This window comes from Ictidomys tridecemlineatus, chromosome 11 (genome assembly GCF_052094955.1).
Source record: "Ictidomys tridecemlineatus isolate mIctTri1 chromosome 11, mIctTri1.hap1, whole genome shotgun sequence".
NCBI classification, from domain to species: domain Eukaryota; kingdom Metazoa; phylum Chordata; class Mammalia; order Rodentia; family Sciuridae; genus Ictidomys; species Ictidomys tridecemlineatus.
Window position 1 is genome coordinate 44680448 of NC_135487.1, and position 23314 is coordinate 44703761.

The 23314-nt window shown below is 41.3% G+C and overlaps 1 protein-coding gene and 1 pseudogene across 6 annotated transcripts in view; both read right to left on the minus strand.

Moving 5' to 3' along the window:
• The window catches only part of Mysm1 (Myb like, SWIRM and MPN domains 1), a 94067-nt gene that overhangs the window by 12934 nt on the left and 57819 nt on the right, over positions 1 to 23314 (minus strand). For 5 of the 6 annotated variants that reach the window (XR_013427814.1, XR_013427815.1, XR_013427813.1 and 2 more), the window contains one exon: positions 9269 to 9460. The gene's annotated coding sequence lies outside the window, so the exon portion shown is untranslated. Of the gene's footprint in view, positions 1 to 9268; positions 9461 to 23314 lie in introns of those variants that run through there. The other variant, XM_078026352.1, reaches the window with a different exon arrangement.
• On the minus strand, positions 15279 to 22262 carry LOC144368070 (large ribosomal subunit protein eL21 pseudogene; annotated as a pseudogene).

Here is a 23314-nt window from a genome sequence, read left to right on the forward strand (position 1 = left end):
TTGCCCAAGTTCTTAGTAAGCATTCAAGAAAGTCAGTGTCCTTTAAGATAATATGTATCTGTAGTAATCTGATCCTTGACAAAGGTGCCAAAAATATACATGGAGAAAGGACAGCCTATTTAACAAAATGTTTCTGGGAAAACTGGTAATCCATATGTAAAAGAATGAGACCAGAACTTTATCTCTCATCCTGCACAAAAATCAACTCAAAATGGACCAAAGACCTAGGAATTAGAGCAGAAATTATGCAACTCCTAGAAAAAAATGAAGGGTCAACTCTCATTATTATAGACACAGGCAATGACTTTCTCAATAGGGCCCCTAAAGTTTAGAAAATAATGGCAAGAGTTAATAAATGGGATGGTATCAAATTAAAAAACTTCTTCACGGCAAAGAAAACAATTCAGAATGTGAAGACAAAACCTATTGGGAGAAAATCTTGGATAGCACTCTTTTGAAGAGGATTAATATCTAGACTATATAAGGAACTAAAAAAAAACATAACACCAAAAAACAAAAACTAAATAATCCAATTAATAAATGGACAAATGAATTCAACCGATACTTCTCAAAAGAAGAAATACAAATGCCCTCCTCCCAAAAGGAAAAAAATGTTCAACATCATTAGTAATTAGGGAAATGTAAATCAAAACTACAATGAGATGTCATCCCATACCAGTCAGAATGGCAGCCATCAAGAATACATATAATAATAAATGCTGGAGAGGATGTGGAGAAAAGGGAACACTTTTACACTGTTGGTGGGATTGTAAATTAGCACAACCATTATGGAAATCAGTATGGAGTGTTCTCAAAAGACTAGGAATGGAGCCACCAGATGACCCACTCTTTGGTGTTTATTCTAACAAATTAAAGTCATTGTACTATAGCGATATAGGCATACCCTTGTGTATAACAGCACAATTCACAATAACCGGACTCTGGAACTTGTCTACGCGTCCATCAATGGATGAATGGATAAGGAAAATGTGGTATATATACACAGTGGAGTTTTACTCAGTCATAAAGAAGAATGCAGTTATGTCATTTGCAGGAAAAAGAATAGAACTTGAGAACATTATGTTAAGCAAAATAAGCCAAACTCAGAAGGTCAGGAATTGTGTGTCTCTCTCATATGTGAAAGCTAGAGAAGAAAAAGGGAAATAAAGTTGGAGGGATCTCATGAAAATTGAAGGGAGATGAGGAAACAGGCCAGGGCAAGGGAGGAGGGTAGAAAAATGGGAAATACTGGGGAATGATATTGGCCAAATTTTATTTTTATATTGTGTGAATGTATGAAAGGTGATTAATCCCACCATATGAACAACTATAATGCACCAATAAAAATGTGGACAAAAAATATATAATATGTGTCTGGACATTTTGGACCAGGATTATGCTCATCATTCCCTTACTTTCGCTAGGTTTTAGGGAACACATAAGGGCATTCAGGGTCACTGTGTTTTACTCTCCCTTTTTTTTTTCAGTTGTAGATGAACACAATATCTTTATTTTATTTATTTATTCTTATGTGGTGTTGAAATCAAACCCAAAGCCTCACACATACTAGGCAAGTGCTCTACCATTGAGCCACAACCCCAGCCCCTCTTCCTTTTCTCTGTAAAGATGACATGGGTGGTTAGAACTGTCTGCAGCTCTGAAGCCATTTAATATGTTGTAAGAAATAAATCCCTTTCTGCTTAATACAAGTAAGAGTGGATTTTGATTTCTGCAACTGACAACTTACAGACAACAGGTGAATGTCCACTAGGAAAAAAACTGGTAGCATTCCGAGTATGGCCATCGTGGCAAGGGTAATGCCACTCTAAGCAAGAAGAACTGGCTAGGCAAGAAAGGGCTAGATTATGGAGTGCCTTATGAGTCAGCCTGGAAATCTCTACTGAAAGGGCAACTGAAAGGTTTCAATCAGGTTAACCCCAGGACAGGACCAGATTCATCATTTTCAAACACAAAGCATAATAGGTGGAGAGTAGATGAAAAGCCAGGGTTGGACACAGGAACAGCAGGTGGTACCTATAGTGTTAGTCCTGGATTTAAATACATCACATAACCGTACTCAATTTCATGCTGAAATACTTTTAGTTAAAACAAAGATGTTCTTAATTTTTTTGTATATAAATTAAATTTTTGTTTCTCTCTATTTTATTCCAAATAGTGTGACAGTATGCAATATTTATTGACTACTTGTTGTCCTTCAGTGGATGATTGCAGCCCTGTAATGAGATCCTCTCCACATAGTCTGCCTTCTCTTGTCTCCCTTCCTTCCTTACCCTCCCTTTCTCCCTGTTTACCCTCATTACAGTAGAGGTTTCCTTTCCTCTTCCCTTTGTCCACAGAGAGAGAATGTCTCTTGAGCTATAATTGGCTCCTGGGTTCTCTGCAACTCTTTTTCCTCTGGTGGCTCCCCTACATTCCACCACTTTCCATTTCCATTGAAAACAGTCCTTTCGTTAACTCGTCTCAAATTAACCTAATTTGAATTGTGCCATCTGTTTCTTGCTGGAACTCCCAGGAATGTATGAGATCATTTTTCTTGTAGAATTTTTCTGCATTCTGGATTGGGCCAATTGTCTCATTTCCCTCTCCTCCATACTTCCTGTCAGTTGGTAGAAGGACCCAGAGGCTTGCTGAGATTAGGATTTTAGTATCTTGTTGGGGCAAGGGAATGGGAGGAAGACAGGATGGTTTCTAAGTGACCTCGATGTATTTCCTAGAGCATCTCATTAGGAGCCAGATGCTGTCTGGTTGTCTGACCTTTAGTGGTATTAAGGTTGATTTGTGGGTTCAGGTGTTTCAGCCTTACTGATCCATCATCAAGTTCTCCATCAAGTTCTCATCTGATTTTATTTTTCAATGTCACCAATGCTTGTTAACTAGATGTGTTATTTCATTAGAGAGTTGCAAAATGGTAATTTTCTTTTCAACCCTTCTGCCTGCACTTATTATCTAGGATTCTTCAATAAAGGAGAACTTCCCCTAATCATCCAAAATCTTCTTTTAAGACTTCTTCTCCGTTTTTCTGCAGTTTCATTACAATGTAACTGGATGCGAGTAGGAGTCCCACTCTTGGACATCAGAAGGATTTTCTTCTATTGTCTCATCACATATATGCTATCATTATCACGTATTTCTATTCTACATATTATTGTTATTTTATTCTCATATTTCATTTCAATGTTTACTATACCATATTACTCATAAATTTATCTCTTTCCTTTTCATTCTTGCATCTCTGACTTCCAACCTGAGTTCAGACTATTCTTGACAATTTCCAGCCTTAAATTTTCTGACTATAGAAGCAGATTCTCTTTTCCCATGGAGGGCAAGAAAGTATCCAACCAGGCCCTAAGACCCTAGTGGTCTTGATTCTTTTATTTATCTCTTAAGGAGATTTATCCAAGTTACCCTAAATGGGATGTTCTTCATTCTATGTTTACAACAGCCAGAGCACTCAGAACATCCAGGCTGGAACTTCCTGGATAAGCAAACTTTCTGAGCACCTAGGCACTCCTGGGTGCCTAGGTGCTCAGAAAGTACTCCGTCTGTTTACTCTGTTAGGATATTCTTTTGTTCAACCCGTCTCTCCCATCTTAGTTTCAGATATGAACCTTCACACCCTTGGGCCCTTGCATCAGTTTGGACTGGATTAACTGCAAGTAACAAAACAATCCAGCCATACTTTACAATTAGAAATTACACACACACACACACACACACACACACACACACACACAGAAGTTTATAGTTGCTAGGTCTATGACTCAAAACATCAGGGCCAAGGACTCCACCATTTATTTATTTATTTATTTTGGCACCTGCTTCATGGTTAGATGGGTAGTGTCACTCCAGTCACCACATCTACATTCCAGACAAGTGATAGAAGGGAAAAAAAGAGTAAGTGGCCGCACTTACATCAGATATGTGAGCCTGCCCTAGAATCCTCATTAGACTTTTGCTTACATTTCATCAATCACAAATGTCAAATTGTTGTCTTGATCTGAATGTGAAGCTAGGTATGGGTGTCTTATTAACGCATCGTGTACCTTAAACAAAAAATATAGTTCTGCTAGGGAAACCTTGACTTTGGATTGATAGCAGCATGTGTCCTTTCCCTACTGTTTCTGGGCCTGGAACACCCTTTCCTCCTCACCATCTACTGAGATCTTATTCAACTTTTAAGATTCTCGTGGAATGTCACCTCTTCCAAGAAGTCTTCCCAACTTATCCCAGTAGAAATTTTCTTTTTAATGCTTCAGATTAATAAGCAATCTCTTGGGTGCCTAGTAAATGCCACATACTATTAAGATGCCATGAATAGAAAGAAGTTAAGCTGGAATTGCTGCCCTGAGAGGGCTCAGTTTACTTGTGGTGTCTGAAAAACAGATTCAGGTCATTGCTTATTGGTTATAAAGTTTCTGTTTGAGATAATGAAACAGTTTAGGTAATAAATGGTGAAGACAGTTGTTACAGTTTGTGGTAATGCAAAAGTTTTGGAAATAGAAGGGGATGACAGTTTGAATGCAATTAACACCACTGAATTGCATGTTTTAACATTGTATGATTTATTAAATTGGCAGATTCTGTTCTACAGGCGCGCGTGCGCGCGCGCACACACACACACACACACACACACACACACACACATACAACCCCTTACTAAAATGTCAACACAGTCTAACAAATGCAAGGACAGAAGGAAGGACAGGGTATGTTAGGATGCATAGAAGAGTTATCTAAATTGCCCAGGTTTAGGATCCTGGCTCTGCCACCAATATCTGGACCTACTGGAAAACAGACACAGACTCATAGTTAGGAACAAGACAATACAAGGAATGAACTTGTGAAAAGAAGAGGAAAGAAGTAGGATTGGGCAGAAAAAGGAGAGACTGCACAGCAGATAAAGCAAAATCTGTCAGCCTAGGAACAGCCACCAGAGGAGTCCCATTCTGGGTGGAAGTGCCTCAGCCTTCCTCCCTCCATCTGTCCCACTGCAACTTGGGCTGAACTGGAAGGAGTTAAGGTTTACCAGAGAGCACACAGCTCCCACCTCCTCACCACAGGACAAGAGATCCCTTCTTGAAGGACCATAAATGCAGCTCATTTCTTTCACAGCTGCTATTAGCTGTATGACCTTGAGGCATTTGAACTTTCTGTGCTTCTGTTTTCTATTTTGCAAAATATAACAACACTAGCAATTTTATCCAGTTATTGGGAAAATTCCATGAGCTAATGAATGAAGAGTGCTTAGAATAGTGCCTAGTTGATAGTGGGTACCACTGTGTCAATTATTATCAATAATGCCTTATTAATATATATATATATATATATATATAATGTACTTCATGAAAAAAACACAAAATAAACAAATTACAAATGATGTGATATAAAAAATGTAATTGAAGCCCTGATTTTTCAATTGATCATCTTCATTTCCTTCTTGGACTTATAGTTTGGAAAAGAGATGATAGCAACTGGTAGTGGTTAAGATGGTGACAGTGGATCTAGTAAGATATGAACAGATTCAAAATGCATTTTAGAATTTTAGGAGTTGAACGAAGTGGCTATGGAGACAGAGGAAAGGCATGCTGACTCCTAGGTCTGATAAACTCAGCTATGTGGATGGTGCTGTCCTATGCTGAGGAAGACCAGAAAAGAGAGAGTCAATCAAGACTCCCCTAAGCCTGGGATATCCGTGAGGTGGTGGGGAAGCCAAAGAGGCAGCTGGGTATGAGAGCTTAGAGATGAGACAGGGTGTTTAAATCCATGGGAATGGCCATCATCTTTGGAGAGAGAATAGAATCAGAGCCCTCCTCCCTCGGGCAAGCTTTGGTTCTACCTCCATGTGTTCCCAGCCCTCTTCTTCATGCCCAGTTTTATTGCACCTGCTCAGTTATCATCAGTTCTCCCTGGATGATGACGCCAGCCTCTCAGATTGGTTTCTATGCCCTTTTCTTCCTCCCTCTGTCCTATACTACTCCTCTGTTCTTCTAATCCATCCCCAAAATGCCCACAAATCATTTTTCCAAAAACCTAATCTGATTATGCTAATTTAATATTTAACCTCCTTAAAGTTCTTCATTTGCTTCCACTGCACTCAGGATAAATTCCAGCTTTATCAGCCAAGTTGAGCTCTTCCTCACCCAGGTCTTTTGAATGAAGCCTTACAGCTTGCCTTTCTGGCTCATTCCAACATGATCTCTACTGTGCATTTCACAGTCTAGTCCTACCAAACTATTTGCAAGTCCTCTGTTCCCCCTTACTCTCTCAGGCCCTGCTACCTCACTGGCTTCAAGGATGCCTTGCACACAGAGGAAAATCCAGACTCCTAAGCATGTCTCTCTCTGAATTGGCTCAGACAACACTCCAATATCATTTCCCACCTCTCTTTCTTCCCTCTGTTCCACATTAGCCATTGGTCTCCAGAATGTGCCTTTTCTCTTTTATTTCCCTTTCTTTTTGAAGACTATTTTAGAGGAGTTTTGGGTTCACAGCAAAATGGAGAAGAAGGTGCAGGGATTTCCCAAATACTCTCCTGATCTACACATGCATCATCTCCCCCATTGTGAACATTGCCCACCAAATTGTACATTTTGTTACAAACCATGAATCAACATTGACCCATCATTATTACCCAAAGTCCATAATTGAAATTAGGGTTCCCTCTCGGTGTTGCATATCCCAAGAGTCTGGACAAATGTGTATCTACTATATGGTATCACAGAGTGTCTTCACTGCCCTCAGCATCCTCTGTGCTCCAACCTCTTGGCTGTTTCTTGAACTTGAAGGAAATTCTAGACTTAGCACTCTTGCACTTGCTGTTCTCTTTGTCTTGAATCCTGTTCTCTAGATGGTCCCAGGGCTTAGGCTGTTATTTCAAATGGATCTTCACTTTCATCTTCACACTCCATGCAAGAGAGGCTCTGGCCTCTTTCTCACCTCCTCCTATTGCCTCCCTTTGTCTTCTTACTCTATTTTTTTGTCATTGCATTTTCCCCCGATATTATATTGCATGTTTATCTGTCACTTCTTTATTGCTGGAATATAAATGCCACAAAGGCAGAGATCTCAGCTGTGTTGTTCACTGCTATGTCCCCACTGCTTGGACCAGTTGCTGTACTTAATAAGTATCCTTCAGTAATAGTTAAGTAAATACGTGAACACAGGAATGAACACCACCATTCCTGACAGTCAGTCCTATTCCATCTGATTGACTCCTACTCATTATAGAGACTCGGGTGGCATCAACCCCTCCAGTAGGTCCCTCAGGCCTGTCCACCCAGGCAGGGTTGAGGGCCCTTTGCTTTTCTTCTGGCCCCTCGCAGCCACCTGGGCTTGTCTCTACTATATCACCTCTTACCTTGCACTGGGATGGCAGGAAAAGCCTCCTACCTCAACTTTTAGGATTCTTGAGAACAGAAATAATTTATCTATCTCTCAGTGCCTGGCAGAAAGTAAGTGCCCAGTAAATGATTGTGAAATGAATGGAAGAATGAATATGTGAAAGCTTTATAACAATGTAAAATTTGCACACAACTCTGATGTGCAAAATACCTTAAATTTCTTTGGCAATAACTGACCGACTGTTCTTACATCCTCATTCCTACTAATAGTAGGAAATAATCCTTCAACTTTCCACTTAAAGGCAATGTAGTTTGTTCTGGATTCTACCTAATTCAATCATATTGAGGTTATGGTTTGATTCAGGCGTGAGCCTTGTATCAATACAGTTTCTCTCCTCATTTTAAAGACTTTTCCTTTCCTTCTTTCCCAAGATGATGTCAGGGAGCAGGAGTGAGTTTCTGCTTCCCCATGGTCATGGGAATGGTAGAAAGGAGAGTTCAGATGGGGGAGGAACTCAAGTCTGAGTTTGCTTAGTTCTCAGTGTGCTCCAGAGGGTTAGCAGGGTTGGCTAGGTCCTTTGGTACCCTGAGTAGATGTCTATTGAGGATTTCATAATTCCTGAAGTCCTCTTGATATCCTCCAGCCATCTGTGGCCCCTGATGCTGAAGACTTCATCCCTGTTTTACCCTCTAATTGTGAGGTCCCTACTCTGTGGCTTCTATTTCCCCAACCCTGGACCTTCTAGAAATGTTGTTTCTCTACCCCAAGTTAGTGTGCAGCTTCTCTGACATAACCCTCAAGCACTTTCATGTTGTTATGAATATGGTGCCGTGATGAATCTAGACTTTGGAATTTTCTAGACCTGGACCCTGAGAAGCAAAAAGAGGACTGTTTTGCACTGTTGTCCCCAATCCTTGCTCACAGAATAGCTCCTGCTTCAAAGATGACACCCTTTGCTTGGACTCTGTACTTTTTTGTCTCTACTGTCTCAAATCCTAGTGGCAAAAGAGATTTCTGATACCCATTTCTGCCTGTAAAGATGTCCCTTTATTTCTTATCTTCCCTTTTATTTGCATTTTATAGCTTTCTATGTTCCTCACTTTTGTTTCTTGGGCAATAAGCTTTATGACATAACCACATGATATGGGGATGCTGGAGATTTAAGAGAAAGGAAACTACACTGTAGATGTTCTATTCCTATGATGGATGGATGAATATTAGATGACTTGTGTCATATCAGCAGGTTCTTGCATAGAGAATCCAGGACTCCAAGCCAGATCTTCTAACCACTCTTTCCATTTTGCCGTTTGAATTGAAAATCCAGTTCCTCAACTTCCCAATTTACCTAAATGCAATTTGCCCTTTTGGAAAGCTTTCTCAGAAGGTAATTATATACCTCAAGAACTCTGAACTGTTTGGACTCATTTTCCAAAGTGTTCAGAGCAGTAATTTGTCCATGGGTTTCCCAGTGCCTGTTCTCTGTAGAGCCAGCTAATTAAAGGTCAGATTGCAATTTTGGAAAATGAAAAGACAGCAGGTTGGTCATATTTTCACTACAAAATTCTATTTTAAGTTCCCTACACTTTTGCCCAAATGGCCTGGGAGAAGAATTTCATTTCATGGCTTTTAAAATTTTGTTGGTGTTATTTTATTTCTTGGTACTTAATCCCTTCTCCCCTGAAATCTATGCTAGAACCCAAGTGCCCAAGCAAGACTCGGAGGTCCACTTGGCGTTTTAAATCAACATTTCCAAAAAGGATTCCTGATTTCCGATTCCCTCCAAGCTCCTCCCTTCATCTTCTCCAAATAGTTTTTCAAGTCTTAGAATCACCCATGACTTTCTCCTAGCTCACATTCACTCCAGCAGCCAATTCCATCACTTGTGTTTTTGCAATATCTTCATTACCTGATTTTCACACTGCTTCCACAGCTGCCACCTGCTTCCAAACCACCACGGTCTTTGCCTGGACTATGTCAAGAGCTCCTTGTTGGGGGCTGGGGACGTGGCTCAAGCGGTAGCTCGCTCGCCTGGCATGCGTATGGCCCGGGTTCGATCCTCAGCACCACATACAAACAAAGATGTTGTGTCCGCTGAAAACTAAAAAATAAATATTAAAAACTCTCTCTCTCTCTCTCTCTCTCTCTCTCTCTCTCTCTCTCTCTCTCTCTTAAAAAAAAAAAAAAGAGCTCCTTGCTGGGATCTCTACTCGCACTTTTACTCCCTATCTGCCTGTGTGTGTGTGTGTGTGTGTGTGTGTGCGCCCGTGCATGTTTTCAGTTATTCTAACCTATATAAAAAGTGGCTTAAATGAGACCAGGGTTTATTTTTCACTTATGTGGCAACCTGTGTGGAAGCAATCCAGGGCTTGTGTGTCAGACTCCCTGCTATTGTGTCCCCACCCTCCTTAGGGTATTTCCCTTGCTCACATGACCCAGATTGCTCATCACCACGTCTGTGTTCTGTCCAGTGGGAAGGAAGATATGGAGAAGGAGAGGGAACACTTCTTTTCTTAACTGTTTGACCCACCAGTGGTGCCCAAAACTTCCATTTATCTGTCTTGGTCAGTATTTAGGCAGACAGCCTCACTTGGCTGTTGGGGAGGCTGGGATATGTGACCTTGTTCTGGGCAGTCAGGAGTCCAGCTAAACCCACAGCTCTGCCACCGCACAAAGGAATTGAATGGACATGGGGCTTTCTGCCACGCACACACTCATTACTGTCTGTTTCCCTGCAGTGGACAAAATGGATATTACAAGCAGATATCAGGGCATGTCTCTCAGAAATGGCACCATGGCATTCAAATATGTGCTCAGTGCCTCACTTAATAAATCCCAAGTCATGAGAATCAAGCCTGGAATCAGTCTCTGCTCCCTGGATGAGACCTCAGAGAATACTCAGCCAAAGAGCTTTCAAAATTCTCTCTCATCCCCCACCCCCACACGCTTGGAGAAAGTCTCATGAAGAAGGCTACTATGCAAAATGGATGAAAACTCAGCTGCTCTGTTTGGATCTATTTCTCTTTCCTACCTGAACCTGACTTGGTACAGATTCTGAGTAATACTCCCAGAACTCTTAGGATCGCAGTTTATAAACAACTGATTGAGCAGAGCATCTTCATTTTCCTGAAAAGGAAATCAAGGCTCAGGGAACGGCAGTTGCTTCTTACTGAACGGCTCTCTCAGTGAAGCACAGAGCTAAGTGTCGCACCCCCAGCTAATTTTCCCAAAGGTGGGATTCTTGTGGAAGAAACCCTAAGGGGAATGTCTTGCTAAAATGCAGATTTTAGCTTGGCCAGGGGTCAGGAGTGAGATGAGGTGCTGAAATTCCTCATTGTCAGCAAAAATCTTGGTGATGCTGAAACTGCTTTTGCCAGTGACAATAAATGGGGGGAAAGAGACCCCACTGGAGCAGAGGCCAGATGGGCCTGAATCCCAGACTCCCCTCCTCCCAGTCAGCTCTGGGACTCAGGCAGCCTCAGCCCTTTACCTTGGGCATGACAGTACCAGCTTTGGACCCAAAATTCACCTCTCTCCTCCCACCCAGACCCATCTGAGGTGGGATGGGCCACCTGCAAAGTGGGAGAAAGGATTCCCTCACCCTTTCTCTCCACTCCTTCACTGCCCAGATCCCACTCACTTCCTCCCATTGCCTGTTTTGTTTGCTTAGTTCCTTTATCTTCACTTCTCTGAAATGCATGATCATACTCGCCTTTCAGGTTTGTTGAGAGGGGTAGTGGCTCTCCCCTGTTCTCAGAAGCAATTAGGCCTCTCCCCCAGTAACCCTCAGAAACCCCGCCCTACCCCAGCTCAGGGTTGCTCTGTGTTCTCTACCATCATGGCACCCAAGTGTCACCCCTAAGGGACCCTAGTGTCCCTTCCAGTCTTAGCCTTGGGTCAGGCACTGGAGAGCAGCCTCACTGGGCCAAAACAAACACCCAGAGAGGAACCAGCCCTTCAAAGGAACAAGATAAACCTCGTTCCGCTTCTTTCCTGAGACTCTTGAGAGGTCACGTCATGGAATCTTTCTGTCTTATTCTGCCAGTGAGGAAGCATGTCTGCTTGTCTCCTGTCAGTCATTTTTTTTTTCCCTGATGGACTTATTATGATTTCCCCTTGGCAGGTGACAAAGGCAGACCCACTTGTCAGAATCCTACAGCTGACAAGTGACAAGATTCAAACCCAGACCTTGGAGATGCTATCTGTGTCCTAGAAATCCTTTTGCTGGAGGATACAAACCTGCTCCCTGTGGAGTGGCAGTGTTTGTACATTTTTTACATATTTTTACCTGAGGCAGGAATGATAGAGTCTGGAGGCAAGGGGCAAATGGTTGAAAGCTAAGGTTTCAAGGGACAAATCCCTGGGTTAAATCCCAGGTGAGAGCTATGTGAGATCAGCCTATAAAAAAGAATAAATCCCACAACCTACTCCGTAAGACTGTTGTGGGGATTAATGTGCTTATCCCCATGTCTATCATATAATAAGCACCTAACTAAATCTTAACTATAATTATTAATAATACAACTGAATTCAGACTCTACCACTTCCTCAGTTTGTAATCTTGGATAAGTGATTTAGCCATTACGAACCTTGGCTTCCTTTTCCATAAAATTCCAGTGACCCTCCTTCTATCTGCTTTGGTGTAAAGATGATATAGTCTGACACAGGGAAAAGGATCTAGCACATGCTGGGCACAATGGAGTCGATAATGGGGGAACATTTATTGCCAATGCCTGGTGTTTCCTTCCTGTGAAGGAACCAAATTAGTGTTGCACTCAGGGCGTCCCTCCCCTGACTCTGGCCTTTGAAAAGGTGGGGTAATTTCTCTTAGGTAACATAGGGGGAATAACTGGGCATGCTCTGTTCAGCTCTGCCCATCTTCCTCTTGAAAGCAAGCCTGCCCACAATAATATAGGACCCACTGTTCTTCTTCCCTGGGTGATTCTCCCCTACCCTGGGTGGGCATCTGCTTAACGCTGTGGTTCCCTGCAGACTCATTCAGCCCTCAAACTAAGCTGCATCTTCCAACATGGTATCTCTTAGTAGTCAAGGTGACTTTTGGCTTGTGTCTTTACTTTGGACTTATTTCTCAAATTGTTCAGAAGCGTTATTTTTTAGAAATTATAAGGAAAGTGTTCATTTTAGCTAGTCTTCTATTTAGTTTTCACTGCGATCCACTATGTACCAAGAACTGAGCTGGAGCATGAGATGTAATTGAGACAACACCTGCTGCTCAGGTGTTTTCAATGGCTGTGGGTCACACAGGCGTGCAAACAGACTATAATGTGCAAAGGACTATGGGAGAGAGACTGACTGGCGGTGAGATTAAACTGAATATAAAAGATGAGTACACATGTCTGCAAAAACGTATAGTGCAACATCACTGTTCAGCATCCTCAGGTGCACAATGTCTCTTTCCTGATAGACTGTGAGCAGAAACACAGAAAGTACACCTGCCTGCTGACCACTTTTTGCCTGTGTCTGATCCATAGTAGGCACTCATCTGTTTATCCACTAAATAAATAGTGGGGTGAATGAATAAATAAACAGGATATAATGCAATTAGAAATAGGATATGGGATGGGGGAGGGAAGCAAAGAAAGGAAACTGGAAAGAGATGGGAATGGGTGCTGCCAGTCTGGACTGATGGAGGCCCTGGCCCCTCCTGGCAGTGCCTAAGATGCAAGGAAGGTGCTTTCAGGGATAATATTGACAGGGATGGGCTGAGACCTTTCCAAGCAGAGGAAAGAGGAGGGGAGGATGAACAGGCATCAGAAAAGCTCATGACATGCCAATGTGGGGTGGGGCTGGAGACTTGACTTAATCTCCAAAGGGGACAGGAGTGCCCCCAGGAGGCATCTCTGAATGACCCCTTGACCACAAGGCATGATAGTGAAGCAAGAAAAAAGATCAGGCAGTTAGTGTGCAGAGATGAATCTGCATGGGTGGGGAAGATGGAAGGTGAATAGAGTTGAGAAGGTGGACGCTGGTTCTGAGGGAAATGGAATGTTAATACCTTCAGGACACATCCCCCCCTCTCTCATGGCCAAAGTCACCTGCTTCAGGGATTTTGGAATGTTAATACCTTCCAGACATTTTTCCCTCCCCTAACCAACAACCAAAAGTCACCTGCCTCGGGGAGATTGTCTCTCCTAGCAGTGAATTATCGAGTATTACCTGGGTGGCTCCCCCACAATTGTCCCTTTCCAGCCTTTTTACCATATGGGTGGGATAAAGGGAGGGGACATGAAATGTAAGAAACCTGGAAATTATAAAAAGGACGAGGTTCACCCCCATCCCATGAACACCTTTCTCTGCAGAGAAGTCTGTGTTAAATTTCTTTAAATAAAACTTGCTTTCACATTTCCCAACTGTTCAATCTTCACATCTGGTGGTAACAATAGGACCCCTACTCATCTTTTTCCAGCCTTTAGAGGTGGAGAGCTTTGCACCTGGTACAAGATCAAAGTTAAAATTAAATAGGATTTTTTTTTATGGTTTTGTGCATGTTTGAAAATTTCCATTAAATTACCTTTAAAATGAAAAATAAGTCTTTCGGAAAAATAATGAAAGAAAATTGAGTTTTAAGCAACAATTAAACTGTACTATTAACGAAAAGTTGTTGAAAATTAAGTAATCCTGCCAGATGCCATTAAGGGACCCACTCCTCAGCAGAAGGGCATCAACATAGCATAGCTTGGAAGCAACTCTTAGAAACAATAAAACCGTATCATGTTTAAACGCAACTATTTGAGATTTCCCTATAAGCCAGTTACAAATTGAATTTATTCCAGTAGGGAAATAAGGAAGCCAAAAAAAAAAAAAAAACAGCACGGGAAATAGAAATATAAAATAAAATATCAGAAAGAAGTCCAAATACTTCAGTATTCACCAGAAAACTCACTGATTTAAGTCCCCTGCTGAAAGCCACAGTACAGAGCAGTGAACATCTCACTTTCTCAGGAGGCTTTCTTTCTGGCTCTGCCCCGCCTCCCGGGGTTTCCTCCCATCTCCCCAGTTCCCACTTCTCAGTCTCCTCTGGATCCCTCTCCCTGCCAGTTCTCTAAGGAGGGCTCAATCCACTCACATCTTGCCCCATCTCACCTATACCCTCTGTGTGGTTTGGAAGTGGTTTGAGTGTGTCTTGCATGGTGTTGAAATTTAGTCCCCATCAGGAGACATCAAGAGGGTGTAAACTTCATCTGACTATGGTTTAGAGGTGGGATCTTTGGGATATAATTAGACTAGATAAGATCTTTGGGGTGGGTCCCTTCTGAATGAATCCTGGTGACTTTATAAGAAGAGGGAGCAAGGAAACACACACACACACACACACACACACACACACACACACACACACTGTCTTCTATGGGATGCCCTATACCACCTTGGGATTCTGCCAGCAAGGAGACCATCACCACCTGTGGCCCCTGGACCATTCACATTCAGAACCATGAACCAAAATAGCAAATCTATTTTTTCTATAACTCAGTCTATGTTATTGTGTTAGTAGTACCAGAAAAATGGACCCACACACTATATCCATCCCCGCAGCTTTAAATAACATCTCATCACACCAAATTCCTCTCTCCAGCTGTCAGCTCTTCTTAGAGCTTCAGAGTTACTTATCTAGTATCTTACTTGATATCTGCCCTTGGTTATCTGGTCAGCCCATCAAAATTGGTGGAAACAGAACTCTTGAAATTCTACACCTTGTCCCTGTTCTTCTTCCTGTGTCCCCAACCAGTAGATGGAACCACCATTGTTTTTCCTTTTTATTGCTCAGGCCAAAAGCTGCGTGACCAACCTTAATACCTCTTTTTCTTACATGATCTTGGCTCAGACCTGCTCTTTAAACTCACCTTCTGTTTTCACCCACCCGCCCCCTTGCTCTGACCATTGCAGTTGCATTGGTCTTCTTTTGCTATTCCTACGATACCCCCAAGCTTCTGTACACCCCAGGACCTTTGCATGTATGTTTTCCTCTTGATTAGAATGATATTCTGTTCAGTCTTCACATGGCCCTGCCCTCACTTCTTTCTACTAAAAAAAGGCTCTTGCCTGACTCCCCTAAATAAAACAGAGATTTCCCCTATACCACTCTGTATGTCTTTACCCAATTTTATTTCTCTTAATACTTCCAGTACTTCAAATTATATGTGATATTCATTTATGATCATGTTTCTGTCTTCTCCCCAGCAACATACGTTTCACAAATGCAGAGATATCGTCTTAGTCACAGCCATAGTCACTAGAACAAGGCCTGGCACATAGAAAGTACTTTATTAGCTGATTCTCAGATTAGTGAACAAATAGAGGAACAAATTCACAAAAGAAAGCAGGCAGACCTGTTAGGAGCTAGGGAAATAATAATTTTTCTGTGTCAACTCAGCTGGGCCAGAGTGCCCAGAGATTTGGTCACATATTATTCTGGATATTTCTGAGAGAGGCTTTTTAATGAGATTTACATCAGTAGACTTTGAGGAAAGCAGATGACCTCTATTACTGGAGTAGTCCTCATCCAATCAATGGAAAGCCTGAAGAGAATGAACCTGACCTTCCCCAAGCAAGAGGGAATTCTGCCAGCAGACACCTTTTGGACTTGAAGAGCAGCTCTTCTCTGGATCCCAGCATGCTGACCCACCCTGCAGATTTGGGACTTGCCACCGTAATCATGTGAGTCAGTTAATTCCCTGAATCCCTCTTCATCTATCTATCTATCATCTACATACACATCCTACTGGTTCCATTTCCCTGGAGAACTCGTGATTCACGTGATTCACTAGGTCAGTCTAGGAGGGATGGAGAAGGGAGGAAAGATATGACCTGGGAGGAAGCCTCAAGTCAAGGTATCTGCACGAGAGACTGGGTGCTTGTTGGTTCTACACACCAAAACCCAAACCAGGTGTCCCCGAGCAGCTGTCTTGCAGGCAAGTGGGTTCTTTTATGTGCCTGTTTATACCTTCATCTGGTCCCACCACCTGTTCCACATACACAGTACCTGAGAGTCAGGGAGTCAGGATTTTCACAGATTACAGAGCACACTGTTTCAGTTTGAGAGTTTATTTTTCATTATGCCTCTGCTAGGGAAACCGGTTCTCTTGATATTGTCCTAGCTCAAAATAATTGAGGATGTTTTCAAAGGATTTAGCATGGGAAGAGCAGAAGAAACTTCCCAGAGGTCCCCCGGTTCCTGGTTGTGGCCTTTCCTCGTTACTTTCCACAGACTCAGCCCGTGTCATGCAGTGGAAGGGAGGAAAGCCAATAAGGATCTCTTGTAGGAAAATTTCCTCCTCCCACGGGCATTGGTGCTCCTGCCTGGACTCAGTTTCTCCCCAGCAGGAAGTAGGCTGGTGAGGCTCTGGGTGTGTTATGATGGTATCTAAGTAATGATGGCCCTGAACTTTGGAAAACCAAAAAGCTCAGTGAATTATTATCATTAGTCCTTCTTTAGAAGTGCAAAGAAAGGGATAAGGGATCCTATCTCACTGGAGAAGAGAGGGCTGCTCCAACTAGATTGTCAACCCTACACAGGAGAGATCTTCCCTTTCTCCCTCCCTCCCCACCTCCTTTCTTCCTTCCTGGTACTAGAGACTGAACTCAGGGGCATGTTACTACATGAACTACATCTTCATTCCTTTTTATTTTATTTTTTAAAAATTTCTGAAACAGGGTCTCACTAAATTGCTAGGCTGGCCTCAAACTTTTGGTTCTCCTGTCCTAGCTTTTTGTTTATTTATTATCCCTGCAATGACAAGTATGCACCACCACACCCAGCTAAAGAGTAATCTTTAACAAGTGAAAAATTCTCATGTTTTTCCAATATGTAGCTTATGAAGTGTTTTAAAATATATTGTGTGCTGGAACCTCACAGCTACTCTTTGAAGAAGATATTTTTATTGCTCCAAATTTACAGGAAAAGAAACTAAGGATAAAGATCATAAATGACTTTCCCAACTCCCTCTCATCCTTAGAAATTTACAGAGAAGAATTGGAGCCCATCTCCTTTGGGTTATATTCTTGGACACTTTTCTCCAAACATCAGAACTGGGCCAACTACGTAGGAATGCATTACTTGTGGAGTGTTTTTTAAAAAAAGAAAAAAAAAAAAGCAGGTTTCAGTCTCCACCTCCAAAAGATTCCAATTAATAGGTGTCGAAGCCCTAAAATCCATGTATTTATAAGACACTAAAAAAGTCTCCAGTGCAGCCAGGGTGTTAACTAAGCCCTTGCCATGCTTACTAAACTATGCTGGATATAAGAATAATAGCAAGGAATGAGATAGTAGGGAATGAAATGGACATAGTTTTTACCCTTATGGAAGCTTTACTCTCTCAGGTGAGACGAGTATGCACAATAATCAGAAAAATAAACAAATATTAAAAATTGTTAAGTATGGGGAAGGAGAAAAAGAGGCCAGTAACGATCTGATTTGGATAGGGCCAATAGGGAAAATGACACTGAAGAAGGCCGAAAGGGTGACACTGGCTGACTGGGCACAGGCGTTGGCAGAGAGACAAGTGCGTGCCCATAGCTACTGTCGGGAGAATTTGCTGTCTTTTGGAAGCTGAAAGGAGGCCTACCGCACTGGAGACGGCTGAGCAAAGAGGATGAGACAAGGCCATTATGATGGGGGAGACCAGAGGATCCAGGGCCTGAGGACCACAGTAAGAGATTGAGACTTTTAAGTACAGTGGAATGCCAGTCAAGGATTTCCTGTAGGAAAATTTCAATCAGATTTGCATTTTTAAATGATGTGGATGAAGAGTCATGAAAGGAAGAGGGGCAAAGGGGGATTCAGGGGACCTCTGAAGGTGATTGTAGTGGAAGTCAAAGTGAGAGATGGCGATGATTTAGACTGGCGTGGTTATGGAGGAGCTAGCAGGAACTGGATAGATTTAAGAAGTATTTTGATGAGAGTATAAATATTTATTGAGGAATAGGGAGGGAAGTATGAAAAATTATCCTGGGTTTCAGTTGTTAGTCATCAGAAAACCCAAATGAGTTGAGAGCCATTTTGAACTGGATCAATGTGGAGAAGAGATTTATTTAGGGATATAGAAAGATTGATGGGTTCGTTTTTGTCTTACTAAGTTTGAAAGAATATTTAAACATTCCGGTAGATGTGTAAGAACTTAGCTAGAAATAAACTTTTTTTGAATTTTCAGCTAGACATGGCACTCTTAGCCAAATACGTGGTGAGATCCCTTAGGAAGAGATGGCGAATCAATAATAGGGGAGCTCTGATAGGATTCTGAGGAGTGGGCCAACACAGAAGGCCAAACACTCACCTGGGTGCTGTTGATTTTCTTCCTTTCTCCCCACCCTTTTTTTTTTTTTTTGTGTGTGTGTGTGTGTGTGGTGCTACAGATTGAACCCAGGGTCTTGTGCCTGCTAGGCAAATATTCTACCATTGAGCTATATCCCCAGCCTTTTATATTAATTAGAGACAGGGTTTCACCAAGTTGTCCAGGCTGGTCTCCAACTTGTGATCCTCTTGCCTCAGCCTCCAAGTAGCTGGGAATACAGGTGTGTACCACCACACCTGGATCTGTCATTACTTTTTCTCTCTCTTTTTTTTTTTTCCTTTCAATTAAGAAAATCGGTTTTACAGTCCACAGGCCTTTATTTATTTATTTATTTACATTTATTATGCCATGAACTCAGAGAATAGGTTCCAGCAGCTCAGGATCCTTTCCAATTGTTCTCACAAAATGTGATTCTCTGGGTGGAGCTGGCTGGCACTTCAGCTGAACCCAGAGAGCCTTCTCTTTGGCTTCCTTTTTTTTCTGATCATTTTCCTTCACACATTTCAGGAAGCTGTCTCGGCTCTTAGAGTGCTTCATGTGCTCAATACACACATCAATTCTCTTGGCAAGAATCTTGCCCTTAACTTGCTTATTCACCACAATGCCAACTGCATGCTGGGTAATGTTGTAGACTCTCCCGGTTTTGCCATGATAACGTGTGTGGGGCATTCCTTTCTGAACGGTACCCATTCCCTTAATGTCTACAATGTCACCCTTCTTGTAGATTCACATCTATGTGGCCAAAGGAACAACCCCATGTTTTCTTTTTTTTTTTAACCCCACATTTTCTAAAAGGCCTAGAGAACATATTTGGGGTTCCTCCCCTCTTTGCCTTTGTGTTTATCATCTTGGTGAATTACTGGAAGATGGCAGTTCTGGCCATGAGGCATTACTTCTGAATCTACAAGAGGTCAGGGTAGAGAAAACTGTGATAGCACTCTTCACCCTACAGTTAAGTCTTTGTTCATTGTTCATTTGACTATAAGATGTTGAAGAATGAAGGATGGGACCAGAGTTCATTTTAAAATTTTAATTTCTCTTTTATATTCTTTCCATGTTTAGAGTGAAAATTTTCTCTCTCAAGTAAGAAGAAAATAATAGTAAACATTCATTGTAGAAGAGTAGGTCAGGCACACTGTGGCCGCCCAGCTTCTCTGCCACCTAACAAATGCCCACATAATTGAAGACAAGCAGTGACTTGCAGGCTGGTCCCTTATTCTTATAAAGTGGTTGTATTAGTCTGATCCTCCAAGGATCAGATTCCAACATAAAGCGGAACAGGTCAGCTCATCAATTCTGAACCCCCCAACACTTAGCACACAAGGCACCTCAACGAACTATGCACTCTGCTAAGAGCTTTACAATCGCCATATGACTCAATAGGCCAAAAGTATACTATCTTCTTTTTACAGAAGAGGAAATTATACTCAGAGAAGTTACATTATTTTATTTATTTAGTTTTGTACTACTGAGGATTGTACCTGGGTGCTCTACCACTGAGCTACATCTCCAGACCTTTTAAATTTTTGTTTTTATTTTGAGACAGGGTCTTGCTAAATTCTCCAGCTTGGACTTGAACTGTGATTGCCTCAGTCTCCCTCGTAGCTGAGATTACAGGTATGCATCACCGTGCTGGACATTAAGAATCAAATCAGTTAACGTGACTTCAAAGTCCAGTGGGCAAGATTTTTGGCAATGTCTTTGGCAAAGAGGTGTCTTTGTTGTCTTTTGTGGAATTTTGCATTTGATAGTGTCCATTTTATCAATCTGTGTTATGATTTATGTAGTATGACTTATTTAAATAATCTTTCCATACTTTGATGTCATAAAGATATAATCTTGTATTGTCTTCAAAAATTTTTAAAGATCTTTTTTTTAGTCTATCTGAAATTTATCTTGCAAATAAGGTGAAGCAAGGAATTAATTTTATTTATTTATGTGTGTGTGTGTATGTGTGTGTGTGTGTGTGTGTGTGTGTAGGAAGCTGTCCTAAGACCATGTATTAAAGGTTTTTTCTTTCCCCCCCTTTTTTTTGCTATATCTGACATTTATCTGTCCAGTAACCACAGATGAAGAACCAGCTGAGTATTGGTCAAACACTTTTAATGGGGAAAGTTTTGAAATGCAGAAGGCTAAGAGGATCCAGGCAGAGTTGGTGAGCCCCAAAAGATGTTAATATAAAATAGCTATTAAAATTTTGTGATATATCTTAGATCCATTTTGTAGCAATATAATGTGTAAATAAATAAGCGTGCAGTCTCATTTTTGGCTCAAGTTAGGTAGTCCCAATTCTAGGAAGTCCTCTAAGAGCTCCTTAAGCTGTGTTATGTCTTTTTTTCCTTCTTTTAGTGCTCTTTGTTTCTTTAGAAATTTCTTTGTTTCTTTAGAAATGTTGGCCACATCACATCATTGCCTGTTTACCTATTTTCCCCAACAATAACAAAAAATCTTGAATATAGTAAACCTGCCTAATTTATTTCATATCCTAGGACAGGGCCTTTGTTCCAGTCCACAGTTGCTAAATAAATTAATACGTAACCTTTTGGTTGTACCTGTTTAACTTCAGAGGTGTAAAGTTCATAGCTGATCTTGCTATTGACCAATTGCAGACTCATATGAAATCCAGGGGATAATATAAAAAGAAAACTTATACACACACATCCCAAGTGCCTTTTTAAAGAATGGGCTCCAACAGCAAAACGAGGGGGCAAATCTAAGCCATAGACTATTCTACCCAGGAGAACACCAAAGACAATCCCCATATGGCAGGCATTCAGAGCAGGAAGCCATATTCCTGGAGGCGTCCCAGGTGGAAACTAAGAGGAGATGATGAGATAAATAAAGAAGAGTATTAGAAAAGAATAATGAAAGGACAGGTAGATGGCATGTGATGAAGAGTCAAAAAATTCCACTTATGCAGTTGTTACACTATAAACTCTAATTTCCAATTAAATTAGGTATAATGATATAGGGTCGGTGGAGGGAGAAGAGGGTTCTGTAAGAATGCTAAATGCTTGGATCACCATAGAAAGACAACAGATGATGTGTAGCTAATAAAATAGGAAATAGTAAAATGAGCATAGTGTTCAGAAACACGTAGGTGACTATTTAACTGAAGCTGCATTTGCAATCAAGGAAACAGCTGTGTTTCATTATAAGCCTCCTGGTACTTTTTTTTTTCCTTTTAAAAACTATGTGCATGTATTAGTTTGATGGAAAAGTTTCAAAACTAAGTGAGCCACTGATTTACAAGAGTTTTAGGTGAATCAACTGCCATCTCCTTGTGTGGAGAGCTGTCTGATGCTAGAGTGTGCATTTGGGGCCAGGGAAACTGTTCTTCTGACTCCTTGCTCCTTCTGGAGAGAGAGAAGGAATGTCAAGTACCCGCCCAGACAGTGACACGTGCAAATGTGTGTCTGAGGTTCCTGTCCAATCTCACAATAACTCTTCCAGGTGAGTACTATTATCTCCATTTTACAGATGAAGAAACAGGTTCAGAGACAATACCTGCGCAAGTTGTTCTACTAACTGGAACTAGTAAGTGATAGAGCAATGATTTGAACTCAAGGCTGCTAGCACCAGAAGAAGCAAGTCTGAATAGTAAATTATGAATTATAATATAATTATAGTAAATAATAAATATGTTTATATATACTATAAATGTATAGTAAAATAATACATATTTATGTTATGGTAAATATACTATATATTTATATTTATATAGTATGTGCAAATATACTGTTTAGATAGTTATGTTTACTATATAATATATAAATATTATATTTATATTTATTACATATATTAAATATGCTATAATTTTAGAGTAAATTTGAAGTCCCAAATTTGTTTTCTACACTGCCATATAATTCCCCTCTTCTATCTGCAATCCCTTTCTATGCTCGTCTTCTCATATCTGAGCAAGACTAGTCCCAGCCCCGCATCTGCTCCTGCATCCACACTTAATGCTCCAGAGTATGTCCTTCCATCCATCTTTCTATAGAGATACAAACACATCTTTTCCAAAAGCAAATGGCATCATAGGATGCATCTTGAATTCTTTGGTTTTTTCCCTCATATGTTTTGTCTCTCCATGTCAGTTCCGATTGTTCAATACAATTTCCCCCTTTACACAATCTGTACTTTCCCATAGTATAAATTGCCTTCATTCATTTAATCTCTTGCATATTTCTACATGGTCATTTATCAGCATTTGAGCATTTTGATCCCCATAGCAATATTTTTAGTAAAGTAATTACTATTCTAGCTTGTAAAGACAGAGAATGGACGCTTAGTCAGATAATGCTTTGCTGTTTGCCAATAACCCTACCAGACAGGATTGATAGGGATTTTCCACTACGCAGATAGGACACTCAAGATTCCAAAAAATGCTCCTCACTGGGCAGTGCCCTTGGCCACAGGGAGTGCCTCTATCACTCCTAGCAATAGCCAGGGCCTGTGCCAGGTGGATACAGGGACAGGGATATAAGCCCCTGTTCCTGTCTACTTTGATATGAGCAACTCTTAAGGGTCCTCTCAACTGCAGAGCTCACTCTGGGGTTGGCTGAGAGCTTAGTTACAATCATATCACTGTTGGGCTTCTTCCTCTGCCCAGTCCTGCTGTCCTTGCCCCAGACAGTGCTTTCCAG